General features: G+C 38.6%; 1 protein-coding gene across 2 annotated transcripts in view; it reads left to right on the top strand.

Moving 5' to 3' along the window:
* GARRE1 (granule associated Rac and RHOG effector 1) overlaps positions 1–13388 on the top strand; it is a 62869-nt gene that overhangs the window by 679 nt on the left and 48802 nt on the right. The window lies entirely within an intron of this gene.

Here is a 13388-nt window from a genome sequence, read left to right on the forward strand (position 1 = left end):
CACCTTCCTGCTAAATAGTGACCCGCGGCCGCCCGGGGCGCCAGCCTGCCCGGCCCGGCAGCGAGACCCCGCCGCGGGGGCCTCGCCTCAGGGCGGCGCGGCGCTGCCCTGGCCCGGCCCGGCCCGGCGCCGCCGGCTCCCGGCGGTGAGGCGGCCCCGCTGGCCGTGGGGGGCCTCCCGGGCGGTGCCGGTGGGACCTGCCCCTCGGGAGCGTTGTAACGACGGCCTCCCGAGAGCAGAGCTCGTTGCGCTGCCCGCGGTGGGTTTTCTTCGCGCCCCCCCGCCCCCGGCCCGAAGGCCTGCGGGCAGGAGTGTCTCCGTCTTGGCGGCCGCTGCAGTGGGCTGTGCTTGTACGGATTTTTCACCTGATGCTATAACTGAAAGTGCTGTCTGTTGTTATCCAGCCGTACGTTTAGTATGTGGTATGCATATGGCAACTGCGAGCAGAAGAAGATAACTCATTTTGGGCTGTACCTTAAAACTTTACTAATTCTCCTTTGCTTCTCCCTGCTTGAGGGGTTTTATCATTTGAATGGAGAGGAAATGGTGCAGGTATATGTTTGTCAGGTGCATGTTGGCTTAGAAATTTGATAGAAGTTGAAAGATCTTGTTTGTTTTACGTGAGATTATAAACCTTGTTACAGGTGTAAATCAGCCATTATTATTGTCATTATGGGTTTTATAGAGGAACAGATGTCTGGGTGTCTTGAAGAGTGGTGTACATCAGTTGTGTGTAGCCACAATAAACTAACTGCTTGGCTTTTCAGAGTCGGTCAGCCCGTGGCTCGAGAGGCACACACAGCTGGCAAAAGGCTGAGGCTTGGTTCCCAAAATGGCACTGCACCTTGTAACCGCCGGTGTGGCTGTTGGGTAATCTCAAATCTAGAGGTTGGGGAAACGGTTGCTGTGGATTTGAAGGCTATTGTTCCTTGACGTTTGTGTGTTCTCAGCCCAGTGCTGTCTTGCAAAGGGGCAGTGGTGCTCTTGAGGAACTGTTGTTTTCTGTGGGTGACTGAAGCTCCTGCGGTATGCTCCCCTCGCCTCTCTGAGGTACATGGTACCTGTCGTGTAGCTCCCAGCCACACGAAGGTTTTGGTATGCAGCTCATGGGATCAGGAGTGTTGGCCGATCCGATCCTGGTATGTACACAGGTGCTATTTGTGTATCATGGGTATCAACGTGATTTTGCACTTGGCTGGAGCTTTCTACTAGGCAACATTTCTACAGAAGATAAGCTGGACCCTTCTTCTGTAAAGAATTGCTATTGTTCCAAGTTCAAGACTTGCACAAGGTTTTATTTTCTTCCTTTTTCTGTTCTGTGCTTTCCCTCCTAGAAGGAAGGACTTTCTAAGCATTTAATCTATGGTTGTGAAGAAGGTGTGTTTCAGGTCAACATACGTGATTCTGGTGCTTGGTGGAACCTTTGGGGTGTGAGGAACTGGGCTGGAAGCAGTACAGAGCCACTGCTTCCCATGCATCTTGTGGTACTGCTTCCTAGGTCAGCGTAAGGCATAAATCCTTCTGTTGGTGTTTCTCATTCTGAATCAGGAGTTACTCAGGGGTGTTAGGAATCTAGAAATAATGCATACAAGGAATCTATTTCTAGTTGAAAGTCTCTACTGAGACTCTGAAATTTGATTAACAAGTAAATAATCCTTCATACAAAGTAATACGAAAATACCTGCTACAAATGTTTAAAAGAGAAGTCTAGGCTTCTTCCACGTCTTAGGCATCAACTTGTATTTGATCAATTGAATCTTATTTTTCTGTGGTTTTTTTTTCCTGCTGTCTCCAACCTGAGAGCTTTTTTCCCCCACTTCTTCCCACTATTTATTACTTTTCAACACCTCTTTTTCCGCAGCATACAAATGATGGCCAGTTTTCCTTTGCAGCAAAACAACTGGTTTTGCTGTCCTATAAGTAAGCTTCCCATTATACCCTGAATTGACTGTAGTTTAAGTGCTGCCACTTGCCTCTCGTTACTCAAAACAGGATTGTGTAAAGAGAAATTGTGCTGCTGCTTTGTTTATATAGTAGTACTGTAATAGGAAAAGACTTGTTCTTCGTACATTGAATGCTGGTACGCCAGAAATCCTGCTAATGATAGTGATTAATGGGTGCTGCTCAAAATAGCTATCACTGCTGATATGACTAATTGTGCCATATGAAAAGAGCTCCTTTATTCCCAGTAATCTCAAGGTGTTTCTACAGTTTTAGAGGAATGCCTGATCTGTGCAGACAGATAAATGCACAGTGAAATGTGGAACTTGCAGTGAAGTATGACAATTCTTTAAGAGCTTGCCGCTGCATTGCAAAACCACTTGGGGCTGAAAATGAAGAATATCTGCTTGTGGTTACTGTAGGTAGATAGAATATTATTACTGGAATTGGATGTTAGCCAGAGCAACACCCTACGTGTTGCAAACAATGCCAGGGTATTGTTACTCGCTATAGAAGGGGTTTTATATCATACATGAAAGATGACATTTCCAGCAGCATGGGTAACCTCATCAGAAAACATCGTGCTGGGGCTGGCTCAGAGGGGAACTGGCTCTGCTAGGCTTGACAAAATCTACGTTATAATCGCACCGGTCCTCCTGGAGCTTGGTGATGCGTCTGGATTAGTGTTTCTTAACCTTTGTTGGCCTTTGGGTAACAACAATTTATTAGTTACATGCCACAGGCAATCTTGTGCTCTCCAGGCAGTATCATATTCTGGGTTCTCTTTAGATTTTGTACGTATTGTGGCTGAAAGCAATGCTGGAAGCTTATATGGGGACTGCAGATCTAAACCATAGAAGGTGCTGTTTCTTGATATCTGTAAAATCTGAAGTTCTGCCTGGTAGGATGAAAAAATATTTTGAAAGTTAAGTAGAATTTGTTAAAGATGGGTTCCAAACTCAGTTAGTAGTAGTTGTGTTTTGTTGTGCCTCTGGCTTTGTGTGGTTTCTTCTCTTCTGCTGTTTGTGTACCTCAAGATAATTCTATGGCAGGAGGGGTTTAGGCGTTCATCCCTTCTGCCCCCGAAGAAACTGTTAAGGTGTGTGTGCAGACTATGAGGCATTAATTTCACAAATACTGCTTTGCAGGTTAATTGCTGATTTGGTCTGATATGATCCCAGTCTTCTAGTGTTCTGTGAATAAACCATTTTGGTCCAGTCCTTGAATTTTGCCAAAACAGTAATTAAAAAAAGAAAAAAATAATAATTTTTTTCTATGAAACTTCAAAAATGACATTGGTGTTAATGAGGTGTGTTTCACTTTGGTCTAATGTGACAAGACAAATTCTTTTGAGAGCTGTGGTCTTGAAATATCAATCTTGTCTTACTCTGCTGTAATTAATGAAGATGAGTGTGTTGATTACTTAAGATAAGTTTGGGGGGATTGGTCTGTGTGGTTCTATTAAGGTCATAAACTTTGCATGAGGCAAACTGACTTCCAGGGACCCGTGTTGAAGCAGCCTTGGAGTACAAGAGAAAGGGGTGTGTGTGTCTGGGAAACAGCAGAATAGAGGGTCTATAAATGCTGGTTAAGCTGTGAAGAATGAAAGAAAAGGGCTGAAAAGGGGAATGTGAAGTACTCCAGGTGCGGCTGGGGGAATTCTGAGATGTCTGTGATTGAAGATCAGTATGGGTGTATCTGAGGTGGGAATAACTGAGGCTCTGTGAGGCTTTCAGGCATATTCAAGAGCCCTTATAGCAAGTCAGACATTTTTCCAGCCGTGGTATTGCATACCATCAGCGGTACATTGGCTTCAGTCTAACGATAACATACGGCAGTTTATTGGGGCAAGCACCTATTACAACTTTTTATTAAAACAATTTAAGTTTGAAGTGGGATATTCTAGGGCCTTGCTTTGAAGAAATATTTTCACGAAGGAAATAAATACGCTCCCTTCTAAGGAAAGCCATCGTAGGAGACCATGATAGCACTAGTAGACAGAATTTTTGCTCTATTAGCTAAAAAGCAAAACAAAACCTTTAAAAAGTTTTTGCTGTAAAGTAGCTGTCTGTGTTTTATTTTAAAATACATTTTTACCATGTGTATTTTTACTCTTAGGGTCACATAAGAGAAAATAATTCCTGAAGAAACATCTTTACAGTACCTCCCTAAATTGTGACCAATTCCTGCTTATGTTTTTAGTAAAATTGTCTCCTTGAAATGACTGATACATATTTTCTGTTTTAGGCTAGCTAGATTTTCATTGTCTTGCAACATAGCTGTATTCCTTCTTTGTGGTCTTTTGTTTCTTGCTTTCTAACAGTTCTCTGCTTTTTCAAGTGGTTAGGGTTTTTTGGTCAATGTGACTCTTTTTGTTTTGTTTTATCTAGTCATGTTTCAGTGGGGTACTTGTCAGATGCTCATGTTTTCTAATAGGTGTTTCTATATAGTAGCATTGCAAAAGACAGATTATTTGGAAAATTTCAACAGGAAGATCCCCTACCACCTTGTCAGCTACTCCTCCTCAGGTTTGAATAGTCTATCTGTGTTGTTTCCTGACACTACATGTGTGTTGGTTAGGGAGTTAGGGAACATGTCAACTGGTTGTTTAATAACAGTATTTTAGGTGTGATTCTTGTTTAGTTGTGCACTCAAAGTTGACATTTAAATGGTACTGTCCAATTACAGAAAATTCCTCACAGGCTCTGTGCAGTATACTCTGCAATCTGGGAATGGAACAAAACTCCTTAACTTAAACAGTTTCTGAATATAAGGGAAAGCTTGTTTCCCTTGGTAGAAATAATAATATTTAACTTTGATTCTTTAGTGCTTTATTCTAACACACTGTATTTTGGGAACTTTGAAGCAGTGTATGGAATGTGTTGTAGAGGAGAGGGTAGGAGAAGAGTAGGAAGAAGGGACTGTGATGGACCTTTTTCTTCACTTCTCCACAGACATCCATAGTGTGATTCATTTGTGTGAGAGTTATCTAGCAATGAAATACATCTTTAATCGTGTCAGTAACTGAGTGTTTTTAGTTTCCCAAGTAGATTACCTCACTGTGAGAACTTGGTAAGTTTGTGAGTTTCTGGATGGTATTGGGAATTCCTCTGAATTTACTGGGGTAAAATTAGATCCTTTGAAGCATGTCCATGTGGTCTGTCTGATATCAGGATATTCAGAGCAATGTTCCTAGGTATTTTTTTTGTTTATGAAAGTTGAACTTCCTGCTCTTCTGTACAGATTACAGAACTTGACTGATTGTGCCTTAGAAGAACAGTTTGAGTCCAAGCACAAGAGCTTCCCCAGAGAAAGATAAAGCACCTGAATGTCTACAGCTCACATTCCAGAAAATTCTGGACATCTTTTAAGTGTTGCTTCCTAAGAGTCTAAGTACAAGGTAATGTTTTTAAAAGTTCCTTAAAAATACTTGAAGCTGGCAGTCTCACCCTGAAGAAGCTAGACATTCTTTTTATGTGGCCCAGCATACAACAGAAGTGCTGAAAAACAGTGAAAGCTGTAGTGACTAGAAAGGACAGACACAGAAAAACTCTTCCTGTTGTTGAAAGACTTTTCTTGTGTCTGCATCCTCACAGGTTGAGTAGAAGACTGAGTATCACAGGGGAAAGATCACTTTGGGTAAATGTAATTCTATGCCAGACTCCAAAAAATTTGGGGAACGTAATCTCTTTCTGTTGAGTATTTAAAAATTTTTCTCGGAATGCTATTTGCAAGTCTTGCACTGGATGGTATTATGTAGAAGGAGGAAGGGGCTACCTAAAAATTTCATTCTTCCAGAACTGTTATGTTCTTCTGCATGCATCTTGCAGGGTAGCTTCAACCTACCTGTTGAGATAGGTAGAATGAGTTTGTCATCTCCAAATGCTCAGAAGAAACCACGTTTGTCAAATGAAGGTAAAAATGACTGCAGGTTTTCATCATTTGTTAAGGGCACCTGTGTTTAGTTAAAGATGGAAAGATCCTGAAGATAGGAGATTTTTTTTTTTGGCAGGAGGGAAGAATAGCAATATTGCCTGCTGTTGAGAGGTCTGCAATTCTTTGTCCAAGTAGGAGTTGAAGGCTGGGTGGTGTAGAATAGTATTAACTAAAACTATGCAAATATGTTAGAGAATCCAACTTCATCAGTGCATGTTTCATAGCTCCAGAATAAACTTTATTTAGCCTCTTAGCAAAGATGTAGTTAGATATTTGTGGGGTTTTGGCTGAGCAACACAGCTTGCAAATATTTAAATAAGCTAATAAGATATACCCTTTTCCTACATGAGATGAGCATTTACAAGCAGATGATGTAATCAAGAACTTTAATATGGTGCTGAAAAAAAGGTCTACTGCTAAATATGCATGTATCACTTTGAAAAGGTAAAACCTTTCATTTATTAAATAAAAAGCAAAAGAGAATGAAAAAATATGTGAGATTTGGTAGTGATTGGAATTTTGTTTTACTGAGTTCGCTTCAGAGTAATGCAAATGAAATCATCAAGACTGCCAGGTTGCCACTGTTGTCGGCAGGAAAGCAGAGGTTGGAGTGGATACTTGTACATTCTTCACCTACAGAGAACAAACTGGGTGTACTTCACTAACTCATAGTGGAGTACAAATACACTGTCTTTCTACCAGTGTTATGATACAAGCAAGGTTAAAGTTTTGGTAGTATTATAATTTGCACTCCTGTTTCAGCTATCTTTGAAGAGAAGTTGCTGGTGTTTATGTACAGAAGAGCAGGGTAGGTTAACTAAAAATTAAGTTTCCTAAATTAATGCAAGTGGACTTTTAATTTTGTGGCATATTTTTCTTAAGAGACTTCCATGCTGATGAAAACTGTATGGGGTGCTGGAAGGAAATGCCAATTATTAGGAAAAAACCCTGGAAAAAAAGAGCACTTACACTGTTATTGGGAATATGCTTTGTTCTGTATTAAAACATTGGAAGAGTCCTTACTCAAAGAGCTTCCAGTTTTTCTGGCTGTCTTGTGTTGCTTTCAGGAAGAGAATGAAAACATTTTCTCTCAAGCAATCCTATTAGATCTCATAATAAACTTCTTTGTCTAAACATTGCAATAATTTCCAGGGCAACAGATTGTGATGTCAAATTCAGCACTTTGACCTCATTTCAAGTCCAAAGAGGAGTGAGTATTGTAAAGTTTTTTAGACAAGTTATTACAAAGTAACTTTGGTAATTAGCAAACTTTTATATAAAATTTGACCATGAATTTAACATAGGTTTGTTCACAAGTTGTCTTAGCAAAGGTATTCTACAGATCCGAGTTATCAACCCTAATTTAGATGTTATCTTTCATATAATATTTGGTCTTAAAACTGACATAGTAATTTGGGTCATGGGACAGCATATGGTCTAGTTTGGCAGTCTTTGGTCAAGTGCACGTATTGCTTTATCTGTGTGGAAAAGTGGTACATCTGATGTGTGCTATTTTGAAATTAATCTGTTGCTTGGTTTTGTGGTTAGAAAAGATCCTGGTCTGGTTAAGTGAAATCTATTGCTCTGCAGATGTTGCTGGACATGAAATCTGTTGAAAACCACTAATGATACATTTTTTGTTTTTATATAGGAATGCTACATTTTTGTGGTGATAGATTGGTATGATAGAGTAAATCTGCAGTTGACACACAAGATTTAGGGAAATGTTTTTTGGGAAAAATGCATTTTCTTCCTTTGAAGACACAGCAGGAAAAGAGTTTTTCTTTTTTCCATTTTAGTTTCTGGAACAGTTGGGTTTTAGGAGGCTTGATTAGGATTGTCTGATACAGTCAGACAAATTAATAAGAGACCATGATTTGCCTCTTAATTATGTTTCCCCTGAGCATGTGTTAAAAAATTTTAGCTCTTCTCTCACCCTGCCTTCTCCTTCTGTATCATGGTGACCATGAGGGCTGCAGAGGTCCCTTTCGAATCATAGATGCTGTCTTTCACGCATCAGGAGGTGTTTTTATCACTGAATCTCTAACGCTGTTTAAGTTATTGTGGGTCAGGTGTCAGAGAGTTACTACTCCAAAACCTTTCATGGTGTCTGATTCTGGATGCTTTTCTGAAGAGTATGCTTTAATCGGACATGTTGTTGGACTGAATACTGGGTGTGTGAATTGCTGTGGCTTGCAGATATCCGAGTTCATGGTTGAATAGCTCCTCTGGATTTAAAGGTACAATATATTAAGTTTAATTTGTTCTTAAAAAGCTGCACAGAGTTTGTTGCTTGTGCAAGACTTTGAGGTGGTTTTTTTCTGACAATTTAGTGTGTTTTTTAAACTAAACTTCTCAAGTCAGTTCCTGAGGAAATATCTGTAGATTAGCATGTTGCTGTTGGTCTCTTCAGAATCGCCTGACCTTGCTCTGTTATTCATTGTTCTGTGTTTTAATGTGTAATTCTCCATCCCTTGCACTTTGGGGGACTACTATTCATGGAAAATGTCTGTCTAGACTCTGCCTTCTCTTGTGTTTCAACACCTTTTGCTATGTGTTTGTTCCACTTGAAAGGCCTTCATGGCCCTCAACTTTGTGCATTGTGATAGATGGAGAAGACAACTGCTAATATGACTGATAAAAATTGACTTGACATTAAGCTGTCGTTTGTTTGTTCTTTTTCCTGAGACATTCACATTTTTATGGGCTTTTTCAGCTTCGCAGTGCAGTCAGTGGATGCTTTCCTCTGATACAGTATGTTGTTCCTGATCTTTTAAGTTGCATCCTGAAACAGGAGAAAATTATGTATTTCAGTCAGTGACTTTCTGCTAAAAAGTTGTATTTGTGTTTTGTTCTGAAATTATTTTAGCACAGATGAGGCAGTTTCTTTTCAAAAATTCTTGTGGTTTCAGGGAAATAATATATTGTGTCTTCCTTGCATATGCTATTTGATATAATCTGTTCTGGAGCATGAGTTGCTCATCTCTGCTGTGTTGGTGGTTTTTCACTGCACATTAAATCATATATCAAGAAAAACAAGGGTAAATATAGTTTATGAATTTTTCTATGCTACATAATTATGCTCCATTTCCTTTTAACTTAAGGTTTTGTAAGTGATACAGTCCTCATAATTACAAGCGTAGATAGGAAGGTATGCTGTATTTTGATCCAGTTGTTCAGTATGTTGAGGAATAAATTATAATATGAATGCAGGGCATCTTGCATGCTATGTCTATGCTAAATATTTTTCTCTACTATGAATCCTAATGTGAGCAAAGTTAAACTGGTGTAATTTGGAACAGTAGACTTGGAGCAAATATTATGCAAGTAGGTATGCGTGAATATTGATTATAGTGCTTGGTAGCATGTGAAAAACCTGATCGCACCTCAAAGCACTGTTGACTTAGTGGACTTCTTATCCCTTACTTAGCTGTGTCTAAAGGTTTGTGTTGTGAGGGGTTTCTTTTCTTCTTTTACATCACACCATTGACTTAAGACCTATAGTTCATTGGCTTTCACTTACCTTACACTATCACAGGCAGATAGCATTTTGGCCGAAAGATGGTGTTGTGAGGGACAGTACTCCAGCTGAAATAGTCCAAACCTGGTCATGTCAGAAGACCCACTTAATATATTCTGAAAAAAGCAGGGAATAGTAATTGCAGCTGTAGAATATCTGTGAGAGGGAAGCATTTGACAAGGTGACTTACATACACCAGTATGTGTCCTCAAATGCAAGATACCCTTGTCTTAGAACCATTGTGTATTCCAGCACTGATAAGACCTTCTGTATCTTTTAGGTAAGAACCAACATTTTAAGAAGTAATACTTTGAAATTCATGCTTTGTAGTTGATGTGAAGGGAAGAATTATTTTTTGTTTTCTCTGGTGAAATTATTTTTTTCTAAAACTGCTACTTAGTTTCTTCCATATGGCAGGTATTGCCTCAGCTTGGACTGGTGGTAAGCTGTAGGTTGTGTGGCAGGTACTTGTGGCTTACTTGCGCTTACACTGGAATGCATCTCCTGCTTGCTTCTTTTCTTGTTTGTTTTCTTTTCTCTGTTCAAAGGTTTTGGTTTCTTGTTAAATACCTTCATACTGAAGACTATGGTAAGAAAGATAGCAAAGCAACTTCACATAGTCATAAACTCAATGAGTAATCATTGAGATTACTCAATGTAATATTTTAGAATTAACAAATAATTAGGTAAAAACCTTTCTGTTCATTTACAAGTAACAAGCTTAAATCTGACACAAAAGGAGATAAGATACTCAGATTTTTACAGTATTGGCATATAGTAAAAACTTAGATGCCACAAGATTTTTTTCACTGACGTTTTTTCTTGAGTAGTTATCTTCTAGGAGCTTACTACTATAGATTGCTTAATATAACATTGAAATTGTTTTCATTAGTAGTGAACTAAGTACTACTTCTGACCAATAAAATCCACTGTCCTGTCCAAAATATGGACAAATGTCAGTGTGAGTGGAGTCTGTGTTTCAACTTCAGAAGCAAAGAAATGCCAGCATAATCACCTGAAACATGTGAAGAGCAGTTCATGGAAGAATTTTCTATTCCAGGCAGAGAATAATACGTTAGCTGTAAGAGGAGATAAGACTCCATTTTACAAGTGGCTATACTGTTTAAAATTATTTGCTGATACGCATACAGCAACTCAAAAAGCAGCAGAATGCCTTACTAATAGCATTTGAGAGCCCTAAAATATAGTTTAATCTCAATTTTGAATATCATTATATTGATACACTGTAAAGAAAACTGTCAATTTCTTGCCAAGCCCACAATCATCTAATTTTCTTATGCTGCTGAATTCAGTCACTCTCCTTTTCTTTTCTCACTGTGATTATTTTTTCCCCTACTTTTACTGCTTTTTCCCCTACTTTTACTGCTTTTTCCCCTACTTTTACTGCTTTTTCCCCTACTTTTACTGCTTTTTTCCCACTTTTCACTTTAATTCATATATAAAACTCTCCTGTTTGTATGTATTACACAGCGAGGATTGGAATGTTAGCCGAAAGATGGGAAGAGGAATCTGCCATGCTGAAAATGTGAAAGATTTCCTGTTGTTCTAAACTCAGTTTGGTGTGTTAGTGTCTGTGCAGCTGAAGCACTGTTTAAACTCTCCTGCTGCACAGCAATACATGAGTAGTAGTTGAGGATAAAAATCCCTTGGTATAGCAAATAATACTCTGATTGTGATTAGTCCTAGTTCTGACTGTAGCACACATTGTTCCTAACAAAATGATAAATGTAAAAAGTGGTCTGGTCTGCTCCAGCTGCATAGTGTTACTGGACACTTTGAAGGAAGGTAATTATTTCTAGAATGGAAATTTTAATAAAATGACTCATTGAAATTCAAATCCCTGAATAAAGGAGAACATATATAATGTAATAGGCATATAACAAGTATTGTTAAGTGTATGCAGGAAATACGTATTTTGTATTGTGGATAAAACCAAATACATAAATACCTTGATGTGTAGTAAGGATGTATCTATAATACTGTGTGTTTTAAGCTTGCTGGAGTGAATCTAAAAGTAGGAAAAAGAAATTGAAAATAGGAGCAATGTTCTTGAACTGAAAGTAAGAAAGTAAGATATATTTTTAGTGTTCAAAAATTGCAGGTGACTACAGACTTGGTATTATAATAGCTTTTTTGAAAAGAAGATGCAAAAAATAAATGTAGCATGCCTGTGTTTATTCATTGTAGTATTCCCTGAGAGATTTCTACAGATACATATCGTAGGCTTATGCAGAATATAGAAGTAGTAATTGCCTAACAGAATAAGTCTAGAAATAGAGCAAGATCCTTACAGAGCCTTGGAAGGAAGGAGTATTAGTAGCAGTAGGAAAACAGTTTTCTAGTTTTATTTTTCGATGTAATGCTTTGGAGAACAGGAATGGATGGAAATCCTTCCTGCAAAAGCATGTTAGCTGTTTTGTTTGATTGTGCAGTAGTGATTTGCACTTTTTGCTGCCATCAGTAATTCAGGAGCGAGCAGAGCACACACAAGTTCAGGTTTTTGTCAGAGCTTGCCTAATGGGGAAAAAATGTGGAAGAAGATGTATTATCTGTAAATGGAGAATATAGTGAAGAACTGCAGTGGAAGTTTGAGCCTTAGATCTTAGGGTCTAGCAGCAGGGTTCTTTCCAAACAGTTAATTGTTCTGTGGGTGTCTATTACTATGTTGTTTATCTTAAAGCAGATGTGAGTTGAACTTTTTGCCTAAGTAATAATTTTGCTTGCCTTCTCCTGAGACGTGTGGATGGAGTTGTTTCCATAATATTCATTATGGAGTAGTAGTGGGCATTGAGTTTTGTCCAAAATCAGTCTGGCTGAGCCATAGCCACTGTGTGACGGTTCCACTGGGGTTGGAAGAACTCAGAAGTGGTGAATATGTAGGAATGTCTTAGACGAGATCAGTGTTCAAACAGAAGATCCCTGGCTGTGGTTCTTGAGAGGTGTTGATGACAGCAGTGTCTGGCTTCTTGTGGGAAGGTGGGTTTCGTAGCAGGCTACAGGCTCCCCAAGCTAGCTCCATGTGGGCTGGATCAGATGTATTGTGGAAGTTCATGGTAGGTAGCAGAGAGTCAGAAGGCACATGTTGTCTATTTTGGCCACTAATTTTATCTTAAATATAATGTTTACTAGATCATGGTAATATTCTTGTAGATCATGTTAATGTACTTAATATTTAAAATCGAATTGTCCAATTAATTTTTAAAAATTAATTTAATAACTGTATTGTTAAATACCAAACAAAACAATCAGCCATTATGATGATCAGCGTTCATTTCTTTAAGCTTCAGTGCTGATGGCAGTAGTAACAGTATTGCTGTTAGCACTATGATGACTTCACCTAATGATGCTGGTGGGCTGTAAGCGGAAGGCTTTATTTTTCAGAAATCCTTCTCGGATTTCCTTTCAGAAACTTTAAAAAAATCCCTACATTTTCAGTGAGCTTAAATGTTTTTTCAGATGCTCATTGAGTAATTTGAATGTTTCATATAAACTATTGTATGTTAAAAGGGTTGTTTTGACTTAGCAGAATGTTTAGTGCATGCTTTATCCAGAAGTAAGGCATGAATTATCGTGCATCTCCAGGCTGCATCAGTGATTGTACTCCAGGAGCCCTTTCCCAAGGAAGCGAGGATTTTAAAATGGTGTCAAGTATGGATTTACTTTGGTACCTACTTGGTTTTCATTCTTTATGACTAGTGAAGAATGTTAATAAATGCAGTAAAACCACCTATACTGTGTTCCCACAAGCTTATGAAAGATGGGAGTGGAAACAGTTTGGAAAAAGTAAAGACCTTCTTAATACTGTCCTCAGTGAGGACTTTAGAACAAGTTCTCCTGTAACTTCCATACTAAAAGCAGAGACTGTGGGAAAACATTTTTAAAATTATATTTACATCAACAAGCAATATTATATTAGTTCTTTAATTATGTATTTTATGGAGACCACAGTAATAAAACGCTTAATGAATTT

This window comes from Harpia harpyja, chromosome 9, assembly GCF_026419915.1.
Source record: "Harpia harpyja isolate bHarHar1 chromosome 9, bHarHar1 primary haplotype, whole genome shotgun sequence".
NCBI classification, from domain to species: Eukaryota; Metazoa; Chordata; class Aves; order Accipitriformes; family Accipitridae; genus Harpia; species Harpia harpyja.